This window comes from Nelumbo lutea, chromosome 1 (genome assembly GCF_056320005.1).
Source record: "Nelumbo lutea isolate HS-2025 chromosome 1, American lotus-T2T, whole genome shotgun sequence".
NCBI lineage: Eukaryota > Viridiplantae > Streptophyta > Magnoliopsida > Proteales > Nelumbonaceae > Nelumbo > Nelumbo lutea.
The window spans coordinates 185,192,819-185,201,052 of NC_142684.1; the positions used below are offsets into that span (position 1 = coordinate 185,192,819).

The 8,234-nt window shown below is 39.7% G+C and overlaps 1 pseudogene; it reads left to right on the top strand.

Annotated features, from left to right (window-relative positions):
- The first annotated feature begins 4,517 nt into the window (after window positions 1-4,517).
- LOC148879775 (putative GPI-anchored protein At4g28100) lies at window positions 4,518-6,832 on the top strand (annotated as a pseudogene).
- Window positions 6,833-8,234: the final 1,402 nt, after the last annotated feature.

Here is an 8,234-nt window from a genome sequence, read left to right on the forward strand (position 1 = left end):
AATTATAAGTTTAATATTTTTATATTTAAATGCATTTGTTATACATATAAACTAAAAATAATTAATTATTTTATATTTTGGCCATTTCAAACACAATATGATGGTTGTGGATGCAGATGCGACCGGATCCAATCCAATTACAATCCCAGTTATTTGGTATCAAGTCCTAATTGGCTACTCATACCACCATGTGTACGTGGTTATGTAGCCGATTACTGCAGTATTTGGTATGGTTTCCTTTTATCAAAAAAAGTAGTGCCACGTAGGTGCCAGCAAGGCATTTTCGTTTATTTATGATAAACGGGAGTTGTTTGGTATCGCTTATCACAAAACTCCTGGAATACGAGAATGCCTCAATTTACGTTACACACGCCGATATGGGAATAAAAAAAATACCGCTTCCCACAATGCCCATGCGTTGCTTCCAACGACATAATGACATGGATCCTATGTGGATCAGATGATGTGGCTTGCATAAAAAAGCATTATGATGCTTCACAGTGTATGAAAGGAATATGCACTAAACTGTAATGTTACTCTTTCTTCGCCCTCCCTTGAACTGTTGCTGCCATTCCCACACACTATTGCTTCTCCACCTCTCGTCATCGGCACTGCCATTCGACAGTTCTCTCATCACTGGCGCTGCCATTCCTATCGTCGCAGTCATTCCGAGTTCCTATCATCATCGGCACTGCCATTCCGAGGTTCAGTAGGGCTTCCCATCGTTTCCCTTTCTCCTCTAATGGTTTTTGCCTTTTGATGTAACTGTTTTTGGCCACGTACCAATGTTTTGTGATGTAAAAATTTTTTGGCTAAGTACCTCATTATTTGACTCGGTGGTGACGTGCCTTAGTGATGAGCTACTTGGTGACGAACTACCTAGTGGCGAACTGCCTGGTGGAGAATTGCCCGGGGACGAACTGCCTGGTGGCGAACTGTCTGGTGGCGAACTACCTGGTGCGAGCTCCCTAGTGGCAAGTTGCCTGGTGGCGAGCTCCCTGGTGGCGAACTGCCTGGTGGTGAGCTCCCTGGTGACAAACTGCCTCGTGGTGAGCTCCCTGGTGGCGAACTGCCTGGTGGTGAGCTACCTGGTGGCGAACTCCCTACTAGGCGACCTGTGACTTAGAGAATGGTGGAGCTCCCTGGTGCAGCGCAACCCGACTGCCCTCAGCATGAGGTGGTTTTCTTTCCTTTGTAGGCAGTGGGAGCTGAGGGACCTGCGAGAATTCCATCTTAGACTCCTCTTTGTAGGTGGCGGGAGCTGAGGGACCTGCGAGAATTCCATCTTAGACTCCTCTTTGTAGGTGGCGGGAGCTGAGGGACCTGTGAGAACTCCATCTTTTCCTCCTCTTTGTAGGTTGCGGGAGCTGAGGGACCTGCGAGAACTCCATCTTTTCCTCCTCTTTATAGGCGGCGGGAGCTGAAGGACCTGCGAGAGCTGAATCAGAGGACCCAAGGGTATTTTCCCGACGGGGGCTCTCCGACGCTTAAGTTAGCACTCTAATTGTAGAGAGATTTGAAGATAATATTGGAGGAACGAGAGAGCTAGAGAGCAAGGATTACCTCCACATTTTCCCCCCTACCCTCCCCTCCCCTCTCCTTTGGGGGCTGAGGTCTTTATATACCGGAGTCCTCGCGAGTTAGGTGGGTGAAAAACTTTCAAATGGTAAGACTCGTCACATCCCATCAGAACCGTCAGGCTGGCGCTTGTGTCAGGCGGCCAGGTTGGCGCTTGGGCCAGGTTGTCAGGGCGGCGCCTGCGTCGGTCAGCCGGTTGGTGTCTGGGGCAGGTTGTCAGGTCGGCGCCCGTGTCAGTTGGCGGGTTAGTGTCTGGGCCAGGTCGTCAGGCAGGAGATCTTCCTGCGATACGCCAAACTACTCCTGTACCGAGCTTCTCTACAAGTGACGAGCTGCCTGTGGCGAGCTGCCCATGGCGAGCTACCTATACCTGTGGCAAACTGACTATAGCGAGCTGCCTATGGCGAGCTGCTACCTATGCCTATGGCAAGCTGACCATGGCGAGCTGCCTGTGGCGAGCTGTTGCCTATGCCTGTGGCAAGCTGCCTATGCCTGTGGCGAGCTGCTGCCTATGCCTATGGCGAGCTGCCTATGGCGAACTGTCTATGACAAGCTGCCTATGGCGAGTTGCCTAGAAGCCATACTTAATTGGCACGAGGCGCCACGTGTCGCAATTCCACTAGTTGGTCTATGTATGACCCATTTGAATATCTTGGTTGATTGATTAGTTGTTTTAAATCTCTGTTTGTCTATGTATGATCCATTTCAAAATCTTTTTTTTCCAATCTCATAAGCAAATATATGAAAATGTCTTTAAAACTCAACTCCAACAGATTGAAGACTCCATGTGAAAAGCATGAAAGCTTTGCATATAACTTATAACATTCTAATAGTAGTATAAACTGTAGAATGCATGTATGTGTTCAAAAGAAAAGCTTCATGTTTTTTACGTGAAGACACCAAATTATTTTATTTTTAATATATCATCCCTCTAGATTTATCCACTTGAATTAGCTAGATTTACATAGGCAAAACTTAATTTTAATATGTCACCCCTCTAGATTTATCCACCCGAATTAGCTAATCAAAATGAAAAGCTTTGATGTCAAGACACCAAATTTTGCATACAAGTTCAAAAATTCAAAAAAAAAAAAAATCCTTCATGCTTTAGATTTCTAAACAACTAATGAAATGCTAATATGTATTCTATTAAATTACTGGTTGAACTGATATTCTTTTATATTGCATACAAGTGTCTCCTTGTTCTGATTTTGATTGATAATGGTTACTATATGACAATTTGATCTCATAAACTAACATCGAGCAAAACACTATTTAACCGTAACACTAGGCCTATCAAAGCTAAAAAAAGAAATAGACAAACAACTTCAAACTGAACATATCAATTATCGGCTATATAGCTTATCAGGAAGTGTAAAAGTAAAATGGTCATTGAAAATTCAGATCCAAGCATATTATGGTTCATCTTTTCTTACATAAATGTAAGATTTCTTTTTTTTTTTTTTTGAGTTGACATGAACTGCAAGCAGGATGGCATCAAAAGTAGAAATTGAGGAAAGTGGCAAGGCAATAGTTGATTTAGCAAAATTGTCTGATGCCGAAGAGGAAACGTCTATTAGATTAATTGTGGATCAGTTTAAAGCAAACAACATGCCCACATCCACCTTCAATAATAAAGGTGGAAATACATCCAAGAGAAATTTAACAAGGTGCATGGGAAGAATTATTGGTGAGCAATTCCAACATTCCTCATGTACCATCAATACACATGTAATGAAGGTTGTATATGCAATTTGCAAAATAGGGAAAGATCTCATATAACCACCTTCATTCACAGAACTCCAACCATTTATTAGAAGGCCTGAGAGATATTACCCGTTCTTCAAGGTAATTAGAATAGTTACTCTATAATAGAGTAAATCCTTTCCATATAAGAGATTTTTACGGTGTTAATGTTTTGATTAGGATTGTATGGGAGCCATAGATGGTACCCATGTTTCAACTAGTGTCCTAGTTGCTGAACAAATACTATATAAGGGAAAAAGTGTGTATGTCAAATGTTTTAGCCATTTGTGGCTTTGATATGTTATTCACATCTGTATACATGGGATGGGAAGGATCAACACGTGATTTGAGAATCTTAGCAGAAGCCATTGCTTGACCAAATGTTGGCTTCCTTTTACCACCTCCAGGTGAATTGGGCAATTCAGTTTACAATCCAATCCTCTTGTATCTCTTCCATTTTTGTCCTCACCGCTAGAGCTCCATGCAAGTAAATACCTACCTTATTGACTCTCCTTATTCTAGAGAATGGTATCATTTAAGTGAGTTCAAACATCAATCCGGTAGCTTTAGATCAAAGGAGGACCTATTCTACTGCACCCATTCTTCACTATGCAATGTGATTGAATGTTGTTTTGACACCTTGAAGGGAAAATTTCCCATATTAAAAAAATTGTCGTGTTATGACTTGGATTTCCAACAACTTCTTGTTCTGGCATGTTTTTTAAAATATAGCTTCATAAAAAAAAAGAGGCACGTGAGGATCAACACATTACTCGAAGTGAAGAAGGTGTTAATGACGATGATGACCATGATGATGTTGATCATGATGATGATGACTCGACTGGTGATCCTGAAGAGCTTTTTAATGTTGCATTAGGTTCTTGTATGGTTATGAACACAATTAGAGATTAGATTGCTACTACTCTATGGGAAAGACACCAAAGGTCTAATCGACACCTCTCATAATTGATGGTTGTATGTTTTTTTTTCCCAGAGTTATGGAAGCAAGTGCAATGTGTTTGTGTTAATATATGGGGTTTATGTGGATTTTAATTTTACCATTTACATACTTCAATTTAGTTTTTACATGTTTATGGACTTGTATTATTCCTTGATGAATACAATACTTTATTATGGTATTAATCATAATTGCCAACTTTGAATGTTTATTATATTAAATTCTTCAAGCAAAAATGACTGATGAAATGTTCATACCAACTTATTCCTGTGGCAAAAGGGAGATAACACTGCACATGGCAAGAACTGATTCTAACTATGGATGGTGGGTCGTTGCCCCGTTAGGGGTGGTCATAAAGGTTCCTTCATTTGGGTAGATCAATATATTGGAATCCACCCTAGGGCATACAACACTACTGTCAACCAACCTACTACATTATCTATGCAACCACAACATAGCAATAAATGTATTGCACTTGTTACATGTTGTGGCTACAACATCCTATGTTTTCTAATATGGGCATGAGTAATAATTGTTTTGCTAATCATAAAGCTTATGAAGTGACATGAACATTAGCATAAATGATACACTTGGACCATTGTCACATACTATGCTATCCCTATACTCCCCATTCATGTGTTCTATCTAGGGTTGCAAGTCAGATTGTCTCATTTAGACCTCATTTGTTTTTTCAGTAAGTCATTTACTTGGCAAATGTTTCTTGGAAAATACTTATCTAGATAAGTGTACTTATATGTGTTCTTAGGTAAAGTTATATAATGATTATTTTATTCATAAAATGATTGTTATTGAAGGGTCAATGTTGTCCCATCATTTTTTTTTGTATAGACATGAAAGTTATTTACCAAAGTCTTAGGATGGTATTACTTACCTAGGTAAATGAGTTGCTTGAAATTGTTTTTTTCCATGAGACCCACTAATATCGAAACATGAATATGAGTTTCTTCCCCTTTTTTTCGTGGGATCCACCAAATTATTTGCCCCCATTTACCTTAAAATGAACACCCCCTTAAAGAGTTTCAATTGCATCATACTTGAGTTAAGGTTTAAAAAAATGGGGGTTATGGTTTGGGTCCATACCATTAAAAACTTCATGAATTTTTAGTCCAATTGGATCAAGATGAAACTTGGGTTGGGTTAGACCAAAGGCAATTCAAAAAGATTGGACTAGGTTGAAGCTTTGGTTAATGTTAAGGTTAAAAAGTATGAACCTGACTTAATTTTGGATTAGGTTAAGGTTAGGGTTAGGGTTAAGGGTGTGTCCTTAGGCAACCAAACCCGATCCATATCCCAATACACACATATACATAATTATGCATAATGCAAATTTAAAGATAATTTTTTTCCAATGCATGATAATTGGGCCATTTTATATATAATAAATTGACCTCTCATTTGTGTGGAAAATTTGAACATTTGACATAAACAGGATCCCAGCTCAACACTAACCCAGCCCAATCTCAAATCAACCCAAATACGATTTGGGTTGAGAGTTCAACAGATTGGGTTGGGTTAGGGGTGACCTCAACCCAACCTAACCCGATTCAATTTTCACTTTCAATCCCTGTAATTCCACACACAGAGCAAAAAGGAAAAGGTAAAATACAAAAGCCTTCAATGAAGTTTCTGACAATCATAAAAAACTCTCCTATAGTTTTACTTTAACAAAAATCTCCCTTGGAATTTTAAAGAATTAGAATGAAGCATTATTTTTTCAAATACTCATTTTACCCTTTTTAAAATTAATTTACATATATTTTTACTAAAATACCCTTGTTTTATCATTCTAACTAATCTTCTTTCTAAATCCATCGCTATAACCCCGTTGGATTCTGAGCGCTGTGGTCCCCAACAACCTCTGAAACCTAGTGACTCCTCCACTACAAACACTATTCCCGCCTTTCCTGTCCAAACACAATCACAAATATGCCACCTTGATCTCTTTGACAAGCTCTTTGGTGGCGTCAATGAAGCATGCGATCACAACCTCGATTGTAGCCACTATTGTCTGGTTCTCACAACTTGGACCTTTGCAGCGCATTCTAGGTCAGCACTTTAGGTTTCAAGAGCCTTGTCGACGTCGTTAGATGGTCCAATGATGCCAAACAATTCACAAAAATGCATCAACTCACTCTAGAGCTCGCTCCAAGTCATAACATTTACATTCCTCTGTTGAATTCCACATGCGACACGATTCTCTGTTTTTGTGGAATTCGACTCCACCAAATCAGTTCACTAAACTGCCCCACTACGTTTAATGTTACTTCCTACTGGAATACAACACCTACAACAGCCGTAAAGTGTCTCGGCGCCCTTGAAAAGGTAAATTCTTTTCTAGGTCTTAACTCTTTTATCTCGCAGGTGCATTCTTTCTTGATAAATCCCGATTTTAGCAGTATTACAATTTTTTTAGTTTCTACTATTTTTTTACAGAAATATCTTCCATTTTTAACTCAAAATTATCAAAAAAATTATGAAAATGGCAATTTGGCAGATAAGGCGAGGGATGATTTGTTCTTTCCTGAATAGATGAATAGACTGATAGAATGATAGGGTTGACGTGAGATTTCCAACCAATTTAGAATATTTTGTTTAATAAAGTAAAACTTTGACTAATTTAAGGGTAATTCCAGCAAAATATTACTCTGGTATCGGTTCTTCTTTTGTGGTTTCTTAAAACATGAGTGACCCTTACCTTTTTTCAGAGAATAAATGGAAGTGGTTCTGGTAATGACCCATGGAAAGAAAACATTTGCTATTAACCGGGTTTTATGGATGTTTGTCTCTATTCTTTCTTTCTTTCTGTATTTTTCCCATGCCCATTGCTAATGTGCGTTGTCACCACTGCTATAGGGTAAGGTAGTTATTTCTGACTTTCTGTTTAGAGCATGTGATGTATAATGACGAGAATGTTGGGAGAAAATGGTGACCGAGTGAGCGAAGATGTTTGGTAGGGATTGCCAACCAAGTGGGCAAATACAAAAGCTCGACAAGACCAATCAAGAAGAATTGTGAAAAGAATCAGAGAAAACTTCTCTCCTAACTCTCTCTCAAGAGCACATAACTGACTGGTTTCTAACACATCTAGCTCATAATAGAAACTCACACACCGCTGTTGATCCAAGCAAGCTACTGTTGCGGCGAAGAGGTTCATAGTCTCAATCCCACAGGCTCAATAAGGCATATTTGACTCTCTTCCTTCCTAACCCAAAATATCCCATTCACCTTCATCCTCTTTCCAGCCAAAGTTTTTCCCCTCCCATTAGAGCACCCTGCTGCTTCATTAAGGGCAAAGACGCAAAGCCATACAAAAACACTGATAATGGAACCATCGTCAGCATTAATGGACATACAAATTGTTGAGCTAAGCGAAAAACTAGCTCAGCATGCAACTTTGTCAGGCTCTATCTGAAGGGATGTGAGATCTATCACATAGATGCCCAAAAGTTGCGGAATAGGGTGGGTGAATTTCAAAATTTTATCTCCCTTCAACTGGGTATCGTATTCCCTATTTTAGAAAAATCATATTTTCAATGATCAATCTTGAACCATAAACCGAACTAGATTTAAAACGAAACAATTGGAGAGGGATATACCTGATACAGAGAAATAATACCTCTCAATGGAGGTGTTCACGCCCAAAGAAGATCACCAAAAACTGCTCCCACTGAAGATGACACAGTGGAAGGAGGAGCAGAATCAGTAGGGTCCGTCCCACGAACTAAATTCTTTAGCAAGAATCCAATGGAGGCAGTGAACACAACTTCCTATCAGCCTTTCAGCAAAGATTGATATCAAGATCCAATCTTGACCACTCCTACAATGTTGGAGAACAAACTGGCAGTATGGCGGTGGCAGGAAGGGATCACAGGGAGAAGACGCAGTCACAATGTGTATTCTTCTCTTTGTAATTCGAGATCTAGTATCTCTG